We start from the raw sequence: 21,599 nt of genomic DNA, 5'->3' as shown, positions 1-21,599 counted from the left end.
GCATTTCAGCATGCCTTCATGATGTAAGGCACAGATTTCTCTTTCAAAGTAACACAGCTGCCAACATCTTAATCATTCCATGGGGACCTTGAACCCCACCAGACCCTTAAGTGCTTCATTACCTCCAGCAAGCTCTTGCAGAGCTCAGGTTCCAGGTGATCTATCTGAGCACAGCCCTTTGTCAGTTAAAGAGAGCAGACTGAACTGCAGGAGATCCAAATCTGTGCAAATCAGGATTAACAATGCATCTACAATCACTTTTCATTCCTGCAAGTCTAGCCCATTATACTGGAAAACAGGCAGGACAAAAGGCAAGACAGCAACAAGCAGAAACCTTTGGGACCCAAATTATTACATTTTTCTTTTCATGAGATATTGTAGGAAAAGAGGCTCTTGCCCTCTCTCAGGGTACTCTCTAAGGGGCTACAGAGACCAGCCAGCTAATGCAACTGAGGCACCTGAGTTGTGTATACATCCCCAAAGCTTTGTTGTTTTTAGGTTAGAAACTGCTGCCTCAAGTCATAAAAATACTGTATTTTAAAATTGTATTGATATGTTCTTGGCACAGAAAAAATAAATGAACTGCAAATGCAACCAATACAGAAACTTGAGCTGCCCTTTGTTTCTGCAGGACTTAAAACACTAAGGGGAAAACCTAAGCAACAAACTAAATTGATCCATAGAAAGATACAGTCTGTTAGGACCAATGCTTAGCTATTTTGAAATTAACTTTCACGTATCAAAGCATAACCTACCCTTTGATGTTTCTAGGTTGCTCCCATTAGATTCCTTGAGATGACAATATCAGAGACTTCTGCCCAAGGAATCACTTCTAAGGAAAGTCCCCTTTTAAAGCAAGCAAACTCAGGGCCATTTTTCCTGATGCAAAACCACCAGAGATCAGCTTCACCTGCGCTCTCAGCTCAAGGAGAATCAGCTGGGTCCTCTGTCCTCTGTACTCCCCACTACAGTTCATTGCTCTCCTGACTTCCAGTTGCTGCTATGAGCTAATGGCTTGAGATGATACAGGAAGGTTGTTTAATCATGCAAAGAATACACATGTATTCACATCTGTACACATACATACACACATCCCCGTCATTTTTATTCTACATCATTTAGTCAGGAAACTAGGAGAGAAAAAGAGAATAAAGAGAGAAACCAACAGTTGCTCACATGGATCAACACTTCCAGGCTCTCTCTTTTGCAGCTCATCTCACTCATACTTGTGGTTTCAACATGTGATTCACATTAGGCCCCTCTGCTCGCCATTTGATGGTTCTGTTAAACAGATGTGAATTTATTTAGTCACAGAGCCTGCTCTTTACACTGCCTCTTTGTAGAACAGATGGGCTTTTTCTTTTTTTTGTTATGTTCAGCAATATTCAGATAATGATCAAGCCTAGAGCACAGGTTTTCTTGGAGGATTTCATATGAAAAAGAAGAACATATGAACAGAGACATGATCTCACAACAGCTCTCTTCAGCAGCTAGGTTGCACCACATGAGGTGTCAGTGCTGATGCAGAATGCCAAACTGCAACAGCAGCTATTCGAGAGATACTCAAGATCTCCGGGGTCACTGAGCACAGTCTCATAACTCCAGGCAAATGAGCGATGCTCGTTCAGCCTAGAAGGGTCCAGGAGGTACAACTCCACCAACCGCCCGTGCGCAAAGCACGCTAAAGCTCTGGCAGAAGAGAGAGCTGAAGAGTAAGCTCCTGAGACTTTAATGGGGACATGAAACCACGTGCATCTCCTGGGACTCCTCGGCATGGTGAAATAGCCTGGAAAAGCTATTCACTCCCTGTGTGGGCATTCTTCTTTCTGCACTAAGAGTGCCTTTGGCAATGGATTAAGCAGAACCGCACAAAGGCCTTCTCAGAGCAAAATAAGACTGCCCACATGAGAAGTACGCTCAAAACAGCTATTGCGCTTTAAATTCACACCCTTGCTCTGTTTCACAATATTTGCCCCATGCAGACAGGACTTGCCTTCAGATTCAATTTCTGCCCATATCATCAATGGCTGAGGGCTGCTTCCATCTGAGGGCAGGCCATGGCCTATACAAGTGGCTGAAGTACGATTTGTGGGGAGAAGGAAGGGTTTCACAATCCCTTTGCGTTGCCCTGCGTAGGTACGCGCCTCTGTATTGCTATAATAGCTGAACACTGGTGACTTCATCCTAACAAATAACCTTATGTGTGTAAATTACTCCTGCTTCTACCACAGAAACCAGGCGCAGGATGTGTGTATATGACACACATCAGTGTCATGTCCACACCTGTGCAAGGATCTAATCCCTTTTCAAAAGCTGCAGTCCAGTCCCTTAATCACAGCTTTGCCCTCCACCCTTTGTCCACCTGCTCTGAAGATGACCTCAGTTTCCAGGAGAATTTACTTAGGCCTTACATAAACTCACCAAGAAGAAAAAAATACACATGCACACACACTTTAAATATGATTATACTAAGTTAGAGTTATCTAGAGAAGGAGTGTCCAAGTTTAAGAGGGGAAGCAGGAGTGGGATTCTCTGCTTGAAAAGCACCCAGGCAAGCTGAATTAAAAACACAGCAGGTATTAGGCAGTAAAACATTTTCAATTTAAGAAGACTCTAGAACTGGAAAGGATAGGTTGGAAAAGTTGTCTTTGTAAAGCAACCAACACTTCTGCGACACAGCACCTCATGTCTGTCGAGAGCGCATGCCCTTTTTTTTGCAAGTTCTGAGCCACTGTGGTGTAATTTTCATTCCTGTTAATGACTGTGTTAGTACCGATGTCAACTATATAAAACCTCGCTACTTCCTAACTTTTGCCGTCCAAATATTCTGTGTATGGACCAAACAACATTTCACTCTTTTATACAACTTGGGATGGGGAACAAAACTGTAGAAGGAAGACTTTCACAAGCATAAAGTAAATTTATGTGTCCAATTCCCAGAGGCTGGTTGCCCAGCTTTCTTTATGAGTCTTCAGAAACTCCCTGAAGTTAAAAAAAAAAAAAAAAAAAAAAAAAAAACACTCTTTCTTTGGTCCATTTAAGCAAAATGACATTCCCTCCCGCTTCCTGCTACCTGCTCCGCAAACCCAGAGGGGACAGGCACTCCTGCCAGGGAGAGGAAAGATGCTGCAGCTGAAGCAGAGGATGGGATGTTGGGGAATGGGCTCTATTCCCATCCTTTTGTGTCATGCCAAGCAAGTGTGAAGTCTTTCTAAATTCCACTGTCCCTCTGTATCCTCCCTATCACCTCTGCTCATCACTGAGGATAACATTTAGCCCTTTCTTTATAGTGTTTTGAGCTCAAGAGATAGAAAGTGCTCTGCAAGGGCTATCTCACCACAAACTGTACAGAGCTGAAAGGAATCTAAAATGCAAAGTACGGATATACAGATTTCAGTGTGGGGGTTAAAACTAATGGACAAAGAAAAAGGGCAGGAGAAGGGGAAAGAACCAAGATATCTCAGCTGGCAGAGGCACATGATGGATAGAAGTAAGCTGTTCTGAAGAAAATTAAGAAAACATTTAGAACATCCTCCTAAAATGGAACAAATAGGTCCAGTCCTCCAACAGAAGGGGATTTTTTGCATCTCTGAATGATAGTATTTCGCTTTTATGGCCTGCGGCTACTTGGGAAATTCAAAGCTATTTTTCTGAAGAATTCACTTGGACAAGCTTTATGGCTTTGATCAGTTAACTATTTTTTAATGCTAATCCACCCCAGTGATATTTGTCCTCCTTTTCCCCACGCGCACAGAAGCGCAGACATAGACAAACACTGTACAAAAGCAAATATCAGCTAGATGAACAGACAGGAACAATCATGAGCAGAGCTGATAACCAAACACCAACTTCATTCCTTCTTATTCTTTTCCCTTCTAGCTGCTCAAGGCCCTTTGGCCCAGTATGATCCATTAATAGAAAATTAGGAATCAAATTTTGTTGCCCAGCAGGTATAATGTACATATTGTGATCTGGGCGCACCTATTCTCATTCAAGTAAGAAATAAAAATAATAGCCCCTAAGAGCTGCAATGAGACTTGTAGCTGAAAGGCCTCAGTTAAAACTTCCTTAACATGGACTCCTGCAAGTAGCTTAAGTGCTGTCCCATTTTCCAGGTGAACAAATAAAGGTGCAAAAATATTAAGTGATTTGCCTAAGATTATGGAGCAAAGATAGAAACTGAACCAAAAAGAGGAATGAAATTACCCAACACCCATCACCTTACTGCAGTTGTTCTAACCTTCCCTTCAGCCTCAGGCTTACAGCCTGAGCACAACACCAAGCAAAACTCCACTTACAATCTCAGCATACAAACCTCTCTCCCCCTTTACAGCACTGAAGCCCAGCAATCAGTTCAGCTATGCACTAGGATCACACTGAACAAGTATCCAAGATCATATGCAATTATCTGTCGTACTGTTTGCATCCCTACTGCATATACAGCAGCCACCACACCAAAAAATAGTCAGGGGCAGTCCCTACTCTGCAGTACCTTTGGTATTCAGGATGCTATCTAAACTTTACTTTCTGTCTTTGGGTAACAGATTCAGGCAGTATTTCCTGTGGCAGAGAATTACACAGGCTGATTATCCTCTGCGGAAAAGTGAAGAAATCCTGGAAGCAATTTTCTCTCTCAATTGTTCCCTGAGCACACGAACAATCTTTCAGCATTCTTCCTATTTTCTGTTCAATGCCATGCAGGCTCAGCATGCAGAATCCATCATGCTGCTGCCTCAGGTCTGGGTCCTGCAAGCACTTACCCAGGTGAAACTTTACACGTGAGTACTCCTAAAGACTCAGCTTACATCATCCTTGAACTTGGCCATAGAGTCTTTAGGAGACACAAAGAATGGAACAAGATAGGTATGAAACTCAAAGTACCTGGGAAATGACTATGTTAGGTCCCGGGTAGGACCAGCTTACCTCAACAGCATAACACAGATACGCATTCCTCAATCTAGAATCTAGCGCGTTCAAAATTCACTACCAGATTTGAAGGAAAAGAAAAAAAAGAAGAAGAAGAAAAGAAAGAAAGAAAGCATCTTTTATTGAGAACAATGAATCACAGGTAGAACTCATATGAAGACCGATCACATCCTCAAACTAAAAATTTCATTACCATGAAAAAAACAAGAGGGGAAAAAAGAGACAGATATTTTCTATGGGAAGAAAACATTTTTTACAGAAAAGCTAAATACTGATGACTTTCTACAAAAGTCTACAAGCACTACCATGTGAAACTGCCATCCCAGCATTTCAGGCATCTGCAGGTCAGGCCGGCTGCTCTGCAGTTTTGAAGTGCCCCATATAGACCAGCCAGGTGCCCCAGGCAGCACTGGGGCATTGCGCTCTGCCAAGCCCTCCTGCTGCATTCAGGAGTCCCAGCCTGGGTGGACTAACAGGAGACCTAGTCTGGCTAAAAGACCTGGCCCACAAAGAGCAGGAAAGAATTGGGTGCAGAATAGGAAACTGCACCAGTGATACTAAATACATGTTTTTCAGCATTTTGACAGCAAATACTTTTCACACATGCACACACCCACACTCAGAATTATTCAATCAAAACCTTATTTTCCATCCAAAAGAGTTTTGATAGAAAATGTTCAATTTGCCCTAATCAATGTGGCTTAAGAATCAGTCAAAATATTTTCCTGAATTGACACCGTCTGTGACAAAGCAAGAGAACAAGCTCTTTAGATAATCTGCCTCCAAAGGGAGGTACTGACCTTTCAGTTGCGTTATTATTATTTTTTAATAAAGGTAACATTTAAAACATCGTTACTTTCCTGCCAATGCTCATGGGGAGAGAAAGGAGGGAACAGAACTCAGCGCCTGTTACAGAATCTCTTGGCCCATCTTAATATCGCTTAATTTCCAAATGAGGAATTTGGTAGTAAACAACCTTTTCCTTGTACACAAAGATTTTTTAATTTCATGCCCTGCTAATCATACATCTGTTAGAGTTCCTTTTCCATCCATTGCAATAATGATAATGAAAGAAAAATCATCACGCTAACAATGTGGTTCGTCTAAAATGAAAATTGAATAATAATCAATTTTACTCTGCAGAACGAGGAAACGCAGCAAGCAACAGAACTGGATGAATGAAGTTGACAAAGGTGTATTTTTAAAAGTGACATCTGATGGCACCTCCCAGCTCGGACAGCACCTCACCCACCTCTGCCACCACCACTGTTTCTTGGTGTTGAGAAGCCTTTGGGGGCTCGCTCCGCCTTACGGCTTTAGCTTTCTGGCTGTCGACCGTCCGGCCCTGGCCCTTCCGCCAGGAAGACACAGCGGGAGCCCTTGCTTGGCGGTTCGCCCCGCGGGAACAGCCTCGCACCCCTCCTTCCCCTCGGCCGCCGACTCCGACCACCTCCGCGCCCCTCGGCCTGCGGCCGCCCCCTCTGTCACTTCCCTCTTCTCGGCCAGCCGCAGGACCCAGGGATGCAACTGCTGTGACAGATGTTACAGCAAGAGCATCGCCTTCCTAAACCTCCTTCCACAGGTGAGAGCCCATGGAAAGGGGGTCTCGCCCCTTTCCATACTCAAGTTCAGACATGGCCAGCTCCCTCCATACCCCCGTGGAGCTGACTAACGTGCTATTCAAAAGAGCACTTAAATACATGATTACACCTCTGAAAACAAACTCTTTTGACTTCTTGACAACAATCTCAACTTGCTCGCTGAAGCTGCTTTCACACATACGCGCTGTGGAAGGACCAAGTTAATGAGGCCCAGTCGAACGCCACCAACACGACTCTCTGACTTGCCGTCCTGCATTGCTTACGCTCCTCTTTTCTAGACTGCTGATGCACAACTTTTGCCTCTGTAGACTCCTCCTATTCCCATAGCCAGGCTGCGCCAGTTCCAAATCAGAAATATTGCACTTACAAGAGTTGCACAATGGTAACGCTGCAAGTTTCACTGAGCAGTGGGAATTCATCCGATGCCCCAGGCAATGTGACACAAACACATTACGGGCAAAGGTACAGGACTCTACTGCTTCTCAGACCCCTCCCTGGCCTCTGATCTTTCTATCAGCATCTCTTACTCCTGTCCTTCCAAAGGCTCTTTTGCGCAATTCTCAATATAACCCCCCCCAACTCGTCTTCATAAAGTGCAGTAGTTTGTCTAATCTGCCCTAATGAGATCCTGATGAGTTAACTAGTACCAACTAATTACTCTCATTTTGTACAGAAGCAAACAAAAGAACAAAAAAGGGTAAGTACCCCTGGTCTAAATTCACAGAGGGGAGTTCAGGATAATCACATTTATTGATCTCGGTCACTCAAAAGTAACCAAAGCCACCAGGGAGAGAAACTTGGTATATCCGGCCCTGTGCCTCCTCATCTTCCAAACAGCAATACCAACCTTTTCCCTATACAGGTGACCCCTTAAGGTCACAAAGAACAAAAAGATGCACGAGGAGACCTTGAAATCTTAGTTTTTCTTGTTCCTTCTTGCTAATGTTATAGGGATTGGAAATGACACTACATAGGCCAGATTTTCATTGCTGCTGGGCAGTTTCATCCAGGCTGCCGCAAAGGCAGAGGTACGTTGGAGCAGCCAGCACAGCTCGGACAGGGCTCGTTTCCACCAGCATCGCCTCCTGGGCCCAAGCAAGTGCTGGGGAAACAGGATAACAGTGATCCGACCCGGTCGGTATGCTGCGTCATTAGCAAGACTAGGCGAACGCGATGATCAGCGTGAACACCGGCACTGGTACATCCCGTCTGTAAATACGGAACAATAACAGAAGCCTTCAGCTCCGGGTTTTTCAGACCTCTAATCAAAGTGCATTCAGTCAAATGACTCTACCAGAATTAACAGCGAAAAGGAGGGGAAGAAATAAAAAAGACTTTGTTGAGCAGAAGTACTCCGAGACACATTTGATGTAACAGTCATATGATTAACAAACTGTCATATCAAAGTTTTCTGCAAAGTAGGAACACTCTGACAGTTCATATTTTAAAAACTGACATTTTGATTCATTACTGTAAATAGCACTCTGTATTAAATATTGTGACAAGGCATACAGTGTATTTTTTGAGCTCTATAACATTTAGGAAGTACTGGATTTAAAAAAAAAAAAGTATAATATCAAAAGCAGTTAAAGCAGAACTCCAAGAAGGCTTCTAGAGGAGAGAATCATTATTTCTGAAATAACCTACTTCTTTGCCGTCATCTCTAGCACTGCTGGGAACTTCGGCCCACAAGGATCTTAATGTACTGTTTGCATAATAAAATAGGGAATTGTCTCTCGGAACAAAAGAGCTATAAGGAAAGTGGCTACATTAAATAATATAAAATTACTCAGTGGCAAATCATCCAGAAGCTGGCATAAGGGGAAGAACACTAAAAGGTGCTGAATTACCACTCAGAAAATCTGAGCGAGCACGGTCATAACCAAGATGAACAAAGTGATGTCCACGTGACTGTGCAACTGCGTGTCTTGCTTATCCCCTCAGTCCCTAACTGTGTTTTGCCCCTTCCTTTGCCCCATCACTCATGCCTGTAAAAGACAAAAGTGACCGTATGGGCAGAAATGAGGGTCAGGGCCATAGGGAGAGCTGGACCCCCCTCTTCTAGCAGCAGTCCCAACTGAGACTGGTGTAAGCTGTTCATGAAACTGCACCCCAAGTTCAATTACAGCCCATCTCCCCTGGCAATCCAGGCGTGTTACATCTTTCTCTGCAGCTCTGCTTTGTCTATTTGGACTGCAAGCTGGCAATGGCAGTAGATGCCTCTCGCAAGGCATGCCTGTGCACAGAAATCTCCATCTCCACCGGGTCCTCTACCACCTGCTGAAATTCGAACGGGGACTGCAGTGCTGCCGCCACTGCTGGAAGCTCACATGCCAGCATCAGCCACAGGGGCTCCCATCCCGAGGGCTGCAGCACTCCCTCACTGCCAGGGCCAGGGTAAAGTAGCTGCGCGGACTCAGCTAATCGAGGACTTCTCCTTGCAAGCAGAAGTCTGCAGCAGTGCAACTCCAGCTGTCGGGATGCTGTGAGCCACCAGAACCAGCCCACCAGTCAAGAATGCTTAATGCACTTTATGCACCCCCCCCCCCCCCAAACTCTCTCTCCGCCCTTGGGTCCCTTTCTCTGACTCATCAGTATTGAGGTAAAAAAGGGCTGGGCTCAGAAGCAATGCAAATGTTTTGCATTGCACTGCATTCCTCAAAAGCAGCACTCCTGACAGAGAAGTTAAAAATAAAGCCCCAATGAACAAAGAGAGGGCTGACAGAGCAGCACAGGAAAACCAGAGGCTGCCGAGCCTGTTTGCAGGATGCCCAGCTGTTATTAGGACTCGCAGTCAAGGCTTTTAGACAGAAAAATGGTTACCATTACCATTACTTGCAGCCAGCTGCAAGTGAAGCTCTGGGCTCAGTCTACCGAGAGAATGGACATACCGCCATAAACACGAGCACTGAACCTGGTCCGGCACTTGGCGAGGCAGTCACGCACGCTGAAGATGGATCACAATGCTATTTTAACATGGGTCTGATCCAACACTGTCTGTGTTTGCCTAAGAGCAGCTACATACCACTCATCTGCTGAAAATCTTGTGGATGGGTTTGCATGCCAGCAAGTGTGGTAGTAGTAGTGGTCTAGCCAGACATCCAAAACATATTGGCACCACTATAATTTGTCCATTCACCAATATGTTTTCCTAAAAACGCCCATATGCTTTTCCTGCCGCTCCCATATGCTTTTGCAAAGAGAAACAAAAACATTTTGTTAGTCGTGAGCGATTGATCGCTGCATATTTCACAGAAGTCAAATAGAAAAACAACAACAAAAAGACAGTCAGCTGCTTCCTCCTCCCTTCCCTCTCCGTTCATGGAGGGAACTGCGAAGAGCAGGGAGAATTCAGCCCACTGCAAAATGCACACACAACTCATTTTCTGCACTGCAAGATATTCTAGGAATCGCAGGAGGAATCTTCATTAAAAACAAGCTATCAGAGATCTGGAAGCACATGAATCCCAGGCAGGAATTCGGTGTTGGTGTTTGTCTGCATACTCAGTGCTAGCTCAGGTCCTGAAGGAGGGATCAGCACGCGTTGGGCAATGCAGCCCACAGGAATTCAGGCTCCCGGAGAAGCACGTTAAATGAGCCGGGGGTGGGGGCACTGCATTAAAGAGGTTACAGCCTTTCTGATTCACAGGACAGCTCACTCGATGCCAAATCCATCAGGGATCCTACACGTTTCTGCAGGTATTGAGCCCCCTCCTATGCCTTAGGGCTAGGCTTCCTAGGAAGATGCAAGGTTTGTGTTGCTGCTGCAGATCCCAAAGCATTATGTGTGTGCATGCATGTGTGCGTGCACCTCTGTATGTGTGTGTGCAGGGGGCAGACTGCTAGGGTCAATGGGGAGCAAACATGTGGGTGTACGAGTGTGCCTGTCAAGGCTGGAGCGTGTGGGAACCGTAGCTGTTTAGTTAGAGATTCATTAAGAAATGCAGCAGACCTGGGGCCAGTGTTCAAAGCGGAGCAGTGTGAAACATTTCTCTGGAGAAAGATTAGTGCATGTTCTTCTTTACACAAATAAAATTAGAGAGAGAATCATAATATGGACAAATCAATTAACTTCTGAAAAGCCAAGGGCACCAAATGTAAGAGCAGAAAAGATGGGAACAGCTTTATTACAGGGACACTGAAACAGTGCAGAGCCTTTCTTCCTTGGAAAAGAAATTCAGCCACTGCAGCATAAAAGTCTGATTTTAGCCCTGTTTTCATCATATTTACCATTATGGGAACACAGCTGCTTCCTCCCCAAATGGCCACACACATACCTGCATATTGATAAAATCCTAGGCATGGAGGGAAGAGCTCGGGGTCATGTTCTCAAAGCTTATCAAGATACATGAGGGCAGATGCCAAAGGACTACTGCAGTGCTTGACTTTGCAATTTCAACCTTTAAGGTACAAGTTTGAGACTGACCTTCTATGTAGGACACCCAGAACAGCATGTGTCTTTCTACCAGAATAAAAACTTTCTGTGATGCAGTTATACAGTTCTGGAACAAATTTAACAAGGAATAGGCTTAGCAAAGTTAGGGTTTTCTTACAATGATCTAATCTCACGCAAAGCCTAATTAGAGGCCAGAGGCAATAGGTCAAGAGCCCAATTTTCCACGTGAACACAGCTGAAAACCCAGTCAAAAGAATAGAAATCAATCTCTTGCACAGGGCACAGAGTAAAAAACAGTTTGTCGGAGACAGCTTGCTTGGCAAGATGCATTTTATGATATGTTTTTTTTCTTGAGGAGTTGTAAACGCCTGAACATCTGACCTCACAATTCACAAATATATTGATGCTGTTGCTTAAGCTCTTAATAGAAAGCAAAATTAATACCTTCTCATTTGGCCAATAGTCTGTGAGGGGGGGCTTCTCCCTAGATTTCATATTTATAGCATTTATTAGACTTAGCCAGGAAAGCCTGGCATGGAAAGAGTGAAACTAACAGAACTACTGCCATTAATTCTCAATTAATGGCAATCGGGGAGACCAGGCCTTGAAGCAAATTCTACTGTCTTGCTATTAATCTCCTGTCCTCTGTTTATTAATCCCTTGTCAGTCTTTCTCTTTCACCATTTATTAATGTTCCCAACTGTTTGCAGTAAACAGGATGCTGAAATCTCATCTCCAGCTAGCCATGATTTACAAGACACAAAAAAAAAAAAGAAAAAGAAACAAAAAAGAGGAGAGGTAAAGGGAGAAAGGAGGGACGTCCACTGCCCTATCCAAAGGGCAGAATGACACCGCACTCATACTCAGCAACATCACAGGGCAAAAGAGCAGTGCTCCCAATTTCTGCACTGGAATTGCACTGTGTTATTGGGCAGGCTTCCACCAGATTGCTCCAAAAGAAGATCCTGCTGCCTCCAGAGTTAGCAGAAATTGGTATTCCAATTAATATGGCCCTCCAGAGTTTCAAAACACTCTACTACACATCCTCACCCAGGACGTGGTGAGCAAAGATCCAGGCAGCTCCCATTTCTTAAGTCATGTAACATCAAGGCAAATGAGTAGTTCCACCAGCCCAAACCATCAAGCTGGCTGGATCTATGGCCTGTGTCCTGCAACAGCCTCTAACTGATGTGAAAATAAGCCCACGATAAACTGGAGCACAATGGCCACAAGGAAGAACAAATCCAACACACACCATACAACTCGGAAGTACATCACTGAACCCATGCTGGCTGGCAATATAGCTCCCCGTGCTCACACCACATATGGCTTCTGGTGCTGCCACCGGACTCACCAAAACATTACTGTAGCAGAGACCCCTCCGAGACACTGCACCTTCTGAAAACATTTTTCTTCCTCCTCTTGTAGAAAACATCCTGGACATTGAGCATTTATAGACCACACTCTCCCTTTTCTTCCCATGCCTGTCAAGTACTGGCAAGGCATGTTCATTCAAAATGAAAAGGGATCATGAGGCCAAAGCTACCAGCTATCTCTGCTTATTCATTATTTGCTTCTCAAAAGGGGCTACTCCCTGCTTTCTTCACCCAATTACCACGACTTTGTAGCATCTCTAACATCTCTTTTGCCTCCTGGGATGTCACAACTGATTAAGGCTTGAGGACAGATCTACTAGCCTGACACTGCTCTCTTTTTAGCAACCTTACCTGAAGGCTCACTCTCACTGGAATTTAATGACCATGTCATAGGATGGACAGGAAACACAATCTAGTCCTACATATAAATTGGCAAAGGACCCCTACAGAGGTTTGGGGTGTTTTTTCGGGCTGATCTTTAAGTCATGGCTGAGTGTCCCCAGTTAATTTGATGGAACTGGCAATTTTGAAGAATAAATTAGCTTGCTCCTCACATATATTTCTGTTCAGGTTATTCTAAATACACTTATATACTTTCCTGCTTTTGTACACTGAAGCACAGTTAGATTTAAGCTAATAATATAGTCAGCTCTCCATCATCAACAGGGAGAGTATTCAGTCTGCAGAGAGCCATGCCATGGATGGGAAGCAAATTCAGATCCACAAACAGGAAAGTCTCGTTCAAAGTCAAACTAATATGGCCAGCTAGATGAATCTAGGTCTGCATGGCGCCACTCGGCAGTGTCCATGCAAGACCTCCATTCCCACAAGGGCCACATATTTTGTTGCTTCCAGACCCTGACTCAGTTTGGACCCAGAAATAGTAAAAACACCTAGAGTCTCCTGCCTCCTGGCGTACCCTAGCCTCCACTACTCCGGCCACTGGGGAAATGACTGTACACCTTGGCTGAAAGACCGCATTACACATAGCAAATGTGGTCCCAAAGTCTTCACACTGTATCCAGACTCAGCAGGGTGCAAAGCTCCAAGAGCAAACTCCCTCCTCACCTGCGAGCAAGGCAGTCCCTCCAGGGGCAGGGTGAGATATGCTGGCAGGATCTGCTGAGGGATCTCTGTGGGAGGAAATAGAAAGGTGTGAATCAAATTTTGCTCACAGCAAAAGCAGGAAGTAAATCACATTGGCTATGTCACCTTAAGAAAACAACCCCCAAGGGACCTATAAGCCAGCTACCCTCCCCTACAGATCACGGCTTTTTTCCGCTCCGATACAACTCCTGTGTCAGTCCGTCCCTATTTTGATCCATATAAGGGCTTTTCACACATTCCCAGGAGAGATTAAATCCGAGCAGGCATCGGAGTAACTGAGGTTTATTTGTGAGAGAAGCTACTTGCTTTAAATCAATTTAGAGCTGGTGAAAGGCACTGACGTAACGGCTCTAGGTAACAAAGTCCCTTTCAGACCCTGACCAGACACCCTTCTGCCTCTCACGCTTAAAGGGCCTCTTCTTCCCTAGCTGGAGGAGACCGCTTCCTTCTCCGCTCAGGCTGCCGGTGAGTCACTCGCCTGGTGTCGGTTTTGCCATGCGAACACCAAGAACTAAAGCTCAGATTAGATGCTTTAAACACACGTCCACTGCGGAAAAAATAAGTGACGTGTCCAGACAGTCTACACGCTACCTCCACCTCCAGACCTAGTTTCCTTCTGGATGTCTCTGTGCCTTCAAAGAGGTCTAGCTAAAAAGAAGACATGAGGCCCTGCATTACCATGGGCTGCTTTTAAGCAGCAGCCTTTCACACTTCTCACTTACTGATATCTGAGCCTAGCTCTAATGTTTTACATTTGCTTTCATCTCCATCCTGGAGAAGAAATAAGCAAGTTTAAAATACTAGTGATATCAGTGAAAAGTTCAATTCCTGCAACAATCGCTGCCTCCCTCCTCCAGGTCTCCTGGCCTGCCACGTTCCCGACTACGCAAAGATGAGAGGCGCAAACCAGGGTTACCTCCAATTCCATCCATCTGCACGCTCACTCTTGCTTTCCCAAAGCTTAATTATCCTTTAACAAATGTGGCTGAGATGAACCAATCAGCTAAAAATCATGAAAGGGAAGGAGGAGAGAAACATCGAGCCAGCCACATGCATTTCTTTAAGAAGCCAGGCTAAAATCCATTAACCCGCCCAGACACCATCTTGCTCCAGAAAACAGGGACAGGCAGGGTCACAGCTTTGCTCTCCCTGGCCGCGGCGGAAGAAGGGGGAGAGACGGGAAGGAGAACCGCAGCAGCTGCTTCAGATCCGGACAAAAGCACTAGACACGCAGCGAAACTTGCTAAGGACCTGCCTTCACTGGGGCTGGATATTCCTTTCATACTTGCCATGAAAAAAATCCATGTTAACATTTTTGTAAGCACTGTAAGCCCATATCGAGTAACACCAAAGAGGCAGACAGGTGTCCTGACCACAGAGGAGGCAGCAAATGCTTCCAATTTGGAATTCATTTTTTTTATTGTTAGTTTTTAAAGGGGGAAACAAATCCCACTGATTTTTCTGAGCATGATACATTTTCTGCCCCTTGTTTGATGTTGCTTTCAGACTGAAGACTTCAAATAGCTTACACTAACCTATGCCTCAAGCCTGTTTTAAATGTGACCAGAAATGAATGCATGGTGAATCACTTATACCACACACAGTGGGGGCAGTGAGCAATAGCCCATGTCTCCTGAGCGTTGGATGGACATGAATGTCTTCGGGGAAAGGAGATCCCAGCCCTCTCTGCCTCACAGGCTGACAACTCAGAGCTAGCAGCTTTGCCTTTTCAGGGCTGGAAAGCAGAAGATGCAGGTCTACAGCACAACTGCCAGTAGCCAAACAAGAGGAGAACACAACCACCAGCGCTTTCTGCAAAACACACACACAATCTGCACAGACTGCACTTCCACTCTCTGCCTGCCTGCCTTGGGGAGTTCCCTGGCAGAAGGTGCATTTTAATTACTAGACCCAATCAAGGCAATCTAATCTTGACAGCACAGAAAGACAGCTAACCCAAAGTTACAGACTTTGGGGTACGCAGGTCGCAGCTCCTCACTTTGCTGACACTGCTGCTTCCAGGAATTAAATCAAAACCCCACTTACTTCAGAGCAGTTGCGATTTGCATCTGAAGCACTGCTAAAGTCTCAGTTGTAATCAATAGACATAGCTCCACTGAAATTGATGGAGTTATTCTGAATTTGTCTAGTTATAGATCTACAGGCCCATCAACATTACAGCTCATCCAACCTCCAGCTAAATATCTTCTAATAGAACACCATTATCTCTGTCAGATTGATTTTGATAACTTGTTTAAAGCACTCTTGAAGACTCACTAGCATCTTTGGGTTTTGGTGGTTGTATTTTAAGAATAAAACCCAGCAGCTATTACTTTAAAAAAAATTAAAAAAACCTTAAAAAAAAGTTTTTTATAAAAAGGCATGTTAACAGTTTACAAACTAAGTCTGGGTAGAGATAAAACTATGTTTTTAGCTTTCCTTGGCTGTCACCGGCAATAACTGAGCTCATGCCAACCACACTCCTCCGCAGCACAGAGGTGCTACCAACCCCTTTTACAAACCATTATTCAAAGGGCTGAATACCCCTGGACATCTCTAGGTCCTTACCCCAAGCCAAGGCTCTTTTTTGGTTAAGCCAGTTCACCAAAATGAATCAGCTCCCTTGGGCAAAAGGCCTCCCCGACTGCTGCAACTGAGCTCATGTTCAGACTGTTGTTGCTACGGCTATGCAGCTTTGTTGAAGAAGAGTCTTGGGTTTTTTTAGTTGCCCTGCCCAGATTACCCTGCCAAATGTCAACTATGAACCAAGCCTCAGACAGAGGGAGTCTTGCTCAACGTTACACAGCAAACCTATAGCAAAACTTGCAAAGGAACTCAGCTCTCATGGGTCCTAATGCAGCTGCTTCTTCAGCCTTAAAGACAAAGAAATTTGACCCTTTGCTCACGTTTTAATCGGCCTCTTCACATGCAACCTAAAATATTCAGAGCATGTTGCATTCCTTAGCAGGCACCTCAAATGCGAGCATCCAAGGCCCTGCCCTGGAGTTCAGGTGCTGATTAAAAAGGGCCACCTACACCTCGCTGGAAAGAAGCCATTCTCAACAGCTCCTTGACCCGCGAGCCTTTGACAAGGGCAACCATGTCCAGCACGAGAACTCTTAGCATCTCACACACATTCCCATTTCAATCAGATGAAGTAGCGTTGGTGAACATTTGAGCCGTTTCCTCATCTGCTTTTAATTTCACTCATTTATCACTCAGGCCAGAGAAATACTCTAAATGCCTTGTGTATGGTTATCTTTTGCTTCAGAGACAGCTTTGCGAGGCAGCACTCTAAGCAAGCAGGCGGCACTGTCGGGTCCTGTGCTAAGAGTGTAACGAGGGCAATCTCACACCAGCCCGCGTTTCGCAGCAATCAGGCTGCTCTGCCAGGGGGATGACTGCAACAGACTGGGAACCTCGGCTCCCGATTGCTCTTTCTGGGCTGTCTCGTCATCATGTGTAGAGGCTTTGCTGCCTGCACCCACCTTGTGGTCCCCGGTCACACCAGTCTGCACCAACCACGGCTCTCTGCAGGGTCAACCTCCCCGTCCCCACACACTGAGGAGGAGGGGAAGGGGCAGACGGCAGCACAGCCACCCCGATAACACAACAAACAACACACACCACGCAGGACATTGGTGTGCGCATGCATACGGGGGTGCAGGGAGACAGGGACATTTGTAGCCCCCTGAGTGCACTCCATCATATTCTCTTTTGCTGTGTCAGTGCTGGATGCAACGTTACAAATCCGTGGCTCCACTCATCTAATCAATGTGCTATTCCAGCAAAATGAGGGGGAGGATGAGCCCAATTTTGCCAGCCCAATGGTAAGAGACCAAACAAAAAATATGCATTAGTAGTGATATTTTGTTAAAACAAACAAACAAAGAATAACACCCCCCCCCCCAAATCAAAGCAAAACAAAACAAGGGACTGCCTAGAAACAGTTTCTACTATTACTTCACTGGCAGATAGCAATAGTAGCTCACAGTTACAACCCAAACTCACGTAAGCTCAGGTGCCAGAGGCAACATCGCCCACCAAGATTTATTCCTCTCGTGATACTGAATCATGAAAACAGCTCATCTAGAAGGGCAAGGCAACACCAGCTCAGGACAAAAATCGCCCCTTGCCTTCACACAGAGCTCCACGGCTTGATGACAGACAGCAAGGGAGAGCGCACTCTTGATCCTTCTGCCTCCCAGGTTCTTCTTGATCCTTCTGCCTCCCAGTTCTGCCCTGCCTGTATGTCCCCGCAGGAGTCAGCGGGGTGATGGTGCTCGGACACACAGCCCATTGCTCCCCAGAAAGGTGTGCTGAGATAAAACCGCAGGAACAGCAGCTCTGGGACAACTATCATCCTGCTCCTGAAACAGGAGAGAGAGGCTGGGAAGAACCAGAGCCACATCACAGGGCTGTGTCTTGCCAAACTCACTTTCCTCTTGCACTGCAAATCAATAGCTGAGCCATGGGTACCCAAGGGCTCCTAGCTCCCAGACCTTCACCCGAGCCACTGCTCTGTATAGCTTCTCCAGCACAGGAGAGCTACTCCTGACAGATTTGTTCTCGGTCTGATGAGATCCCCCTCTCCACCATCCAAGCCTCTCTACTGCTAAGCAGGAGCATCCCAGGAGAGACCAAAAAGAAAGTCAGGCACAGCTCAGACAAGCACCTGGATCTACAAACAACAGATTAAATTCTCAAGCTACAAAACTATGTTTTAGCAAAAGTGCAATTGAACTGCATGTACTTGTTACATTTCTAAATATACTCTGGTTGTCAAGACAACAAAGAGACTGATGGATCTCTAAAGTGTACTGTATCTATTTAATTGTCAGCATTTCAAACTGACTAGAGGAGGGAAAAAAATGCTGCGTGATAAGTCTAATCGTCATGGTTACCACTGGCTAACCCCATAATAAAAATATATATATATTCTAGCTAAATGTGCCAAGCCATGTGAGGAGCAGATGGGAGACATTCTCATTACTGCGACAGTCTCCACTGGAAAACTAAACTTGAGGAAGGATGCGAGAGACTTTACAGAGATCTCAGACACAACAGACATCGTGGGCTGCATCTTTCCAGTCGTTTGGCAAGAGTCAGGCAGACTTTCTCCTCTGCGCTTATTCATCCAAAGCATACTGAGGCAACACAAGGGGCTCCCAGCCCCGGGCCAAAAATCGCACTGAAGCTCCCTAACTTTTTAGTGCTCTTGTTTAAGGATCTCACCCCTTCACACATTGCAATGTGAGTTGTTGCTCCCTAAAAGCCGCTGACAAAATTGCATGTGCAACCCCCTTGGATTTGCATTCCCACCCTTTCCCACTTGTTCTCCTCCCTTCAGGCTGCTGTTTCATAGCCCACAGACACTGCTCTGGCAGAAGGTTGCTACAGCCTGGCCTTTCTGCTCTAAAACTGTTAACACCTGAAACGAGGGCTACATCCAGTCGAGGAGAAGAGAAAGGAGCAGAAGGAAACACCAGTGTCCACTGTGAATGACACTGCACCAGCCTTGAGGAAGGCACCAGGGCTGGGGAGGACCAGCCTCCAGAAATCACAGGCTACCATGCACTGGACACAATGCCCTCACCCCTCACAACAGCTTCCACCATCCCTACCCAAACTTAAAAACATGAATACCAGAAGCTAAGTGCTTTGAGAAGTTTGCACCAAAGAAAGAGAGGAGGAGGTATCCAGGACAACACCTGCGACCCCGGCAGTTGGTGCTGCATCCTGATGACTCACTCCATTCACCAAAAGGAGCAGGATCTGGCAGGGGTTGGGGTAGGATACATCAGAAGCCTGATCCACCGCAGCACCCAGTTTAACAAGCACTATCTGGCAGCATGAAGAGCACGACCATGCACATGAGATTCCTACTCAACAGGATGTTTTTCCAGACAAAACCTCAAGCATTGACTTTTTACATTGGAAGACCTCCACAACAACATCTGAGATGTTTTCTTGCATATAAAATGATTGTAAAATTCGGGCTTTCCTTCTCTCCAACTAGGCTCTGTTCTCACTTTTCTTTCATCAAACTAAAGTTTAACTGTCAGGAAAAGGCACAAATTTCATCCAGATATGAGAGGCAATGGAAAACAATTGATGTTCACCTGATCAGCTAGAATGATCAGGTTTCCAATTAGTCTGGAGCTTCCTCAACATTTTTAACAGAAGCTATCTCAAAGTCCAATCATTAAAAATCTCCCCTAAATGCTTCACACTTCCACACAGATAAGAGCTCTGTACATCCCCTGTCAGAAGCTTTTGCAGAAGCCATAAGGCATCACCTAAAACCACCTCCAGAAGAGCCACAAAAAAAAGCTTGATTTGGTTGGAAAACACTGTTCAAGAAAAGCACCACTTACCAGGCCTCTCAAGCAACATTTTTGAGTTTGCAATATTTTCACTGGAGTTTGCACTGCTTTTTTTTTTTTTTTCCCCAAAATAAAGAAATTTCTGAAATCCAAATACGAGGTTTTGTGTGACGTAAAATGAGCTTTCATGCATACCAGTACAGTCACTGTGCGGTTCACCATTAATGTACTGCTTTACAGAGCATTCTGTGCATGGAGATGGACAGTGAACATCAAAACAAAAGTAACACAGAAGTGTCATTTCCTGGGTTTGTGTGAGTTATTTCAAACACTACTAAAGTTAGGAGTCAAAAAAGAGACAGGTACAAAAACCTATGTCTCAATTAAAGTCAAAGATGCTCAAAGGCAGCTTTTTTTTAGAAGTATTTCAGTACACCTAAAGTGAAGCAAGCATCACTGTTGCATGTCTAGGTGCCTAAATACTTTTGAAATTAAGTACTTCTCATAAAAAACTTCAAAGAAATTACAGCGCTTTTGAAAGCTGCATCCAGAGCTTAAACTGAGCTGAAATCTCAAACAACCAGGCACTTAAAATCAGGCTCGAAAGCGCACATTTCAAACTCATACACATGCAGGATCTAACTTTGGTTTTCCTGTTACTGAAAGTGCTCGCCTAAGGCAGCCGGCTCTTTCAGGTATGGCTCTGGGACAACTATTACATTCTGTTCTAATGAAGTACCAGCTCTCTGGAGCAAACTCCCCAGGATGACTCCTTCGCTTTGGCACAAATGGACTCATTTGGTTGAGATAAAAGGATGTTCCCTTGCATCATTTTCATTTGATTTTTTTTAGATGGAGAAACAGTTAATTTTGCTAAATGAGTGCTCTGTTGCCATGACTTCACTGCAGACGAGCACAAAGCCATCAAGCTCCCTCTCTTAGGGCATTGTTGTTTTTAAACAGGTATTTGATTGTCTTGATTTTCTTGCTCCTTTTCCAAACATCTGTTTCCAACAATATCCCACAGACAGACACACTATGGTTTCTCAGTAAACTGGAGAGGTATTCCTGTACATATGCTTGCCCTCACAACCCATCCCCAACAGATTTGTCCACAGGCCTTCTGCAACTCCAGTGTCCAGGACAGTGTTGCCTGCAACAGCAGGCAGCAAATCTTTCTAAAGGAAACCCTGAGTTTCTGAGATTAGTCCCTGAAAGGCAGAATTCCCATGTGCTGACCAAGGATTCAAGGACAGCTCCATCCTGCTCACTGGCAAACCAGACTGTTTCTCAGGATTTTGTCCCAGACTAAAACCAGAGGCCTCAGACAATTAAAGTGCTTTCCACTGCCTCAGTTTCTCAGGCTAGTGAAAAAGGCTGTGCATACTTGCCATCTGCCTCTACGGGGTGTTGCGACATTGGCTGAGTTAATATTTATGAAGTACACTGGTGATTAAGAGTATTACAGACTGTACTGAAGTAGAGCCTTTTTTTTTTTTTTAATGTTTGCACTGAATAGGCAGATTAAGTAGAAACAGCATTTGTAGCCTGCAGCATTATCCTAGTAAATGGCTTATTACAGCATGCAGCCTACCAGCTCACCTTCATCCTGTCTCACTTAAACGCATGTAGGTGGAAGTGCTGTTCATTCCAGAGAACTTTCATTTTTACTGTCTGTCTGATGGAGACTCTTGATAGCTGGGCTCACAAGGAAGGATTAGGATATAAATACTTCAATATGAGGTTGTTGTTTGATACCTATTTTTGACGACTGCAGAACAATTAATTACTTCCCCTCTAAGACTAATTCCTGCCTCCTCCAAAAAGGCTGAAGAGCGGGGTGAATTTTGTTTCAAGATTTTCAATT

General features: G+C 45.0%; 1 protein-coding gene across 12 annotated transcripts in view; it reads right to left on the bottom strand.

Moving 5' to 3' along the window:
- LPP (LIM domain containing preferred translocation partner in lipoma) overlaps positions 1 to 21,599 on the bottom strand; it is a 367,548-nt gene that overhangs the window by 240,355 nt on the left and 105,594 nt on the right. For 8 of the 12 annotated variants that reach the window (XM_064516781.1, XM_064516778.1, XM_064516780.1 and 5 more), the window contains one exon: positions 13,368 to 13,432. The exons of the other annotated variants lie outside the window; for them this stretch is intronic. The gene's annotated coding sequence lies outside the window, so the exon portion shown is untranslated. The remainder of the gene's footprint in view (positions 1 to 13,367; positions 13,433 to 21,599) is intronic. 12 annotated transcript variants of the gene reach the window in all.

This window comes from Dromaius novaehollandiae, chromosome 9, assembly GCF_036370855.1.
Source record: "Dromaius novaehollandiae isolate bDroNov1 chromosome 9, bDroNov1.hap1, whole genome shotgun sequence".
Lineage (NCBI taxonomy): Eukaryota > Metazoa > Chordata > Aves > Casuariiformes > Dromaiidae > Dromaius > Dromaius novaehollandiae.
The sequence above is the reverse complement of the archived record's forward strand: the minus strand, read 5'-3'. Positions and strand labels throughout refer to the sequence as shown.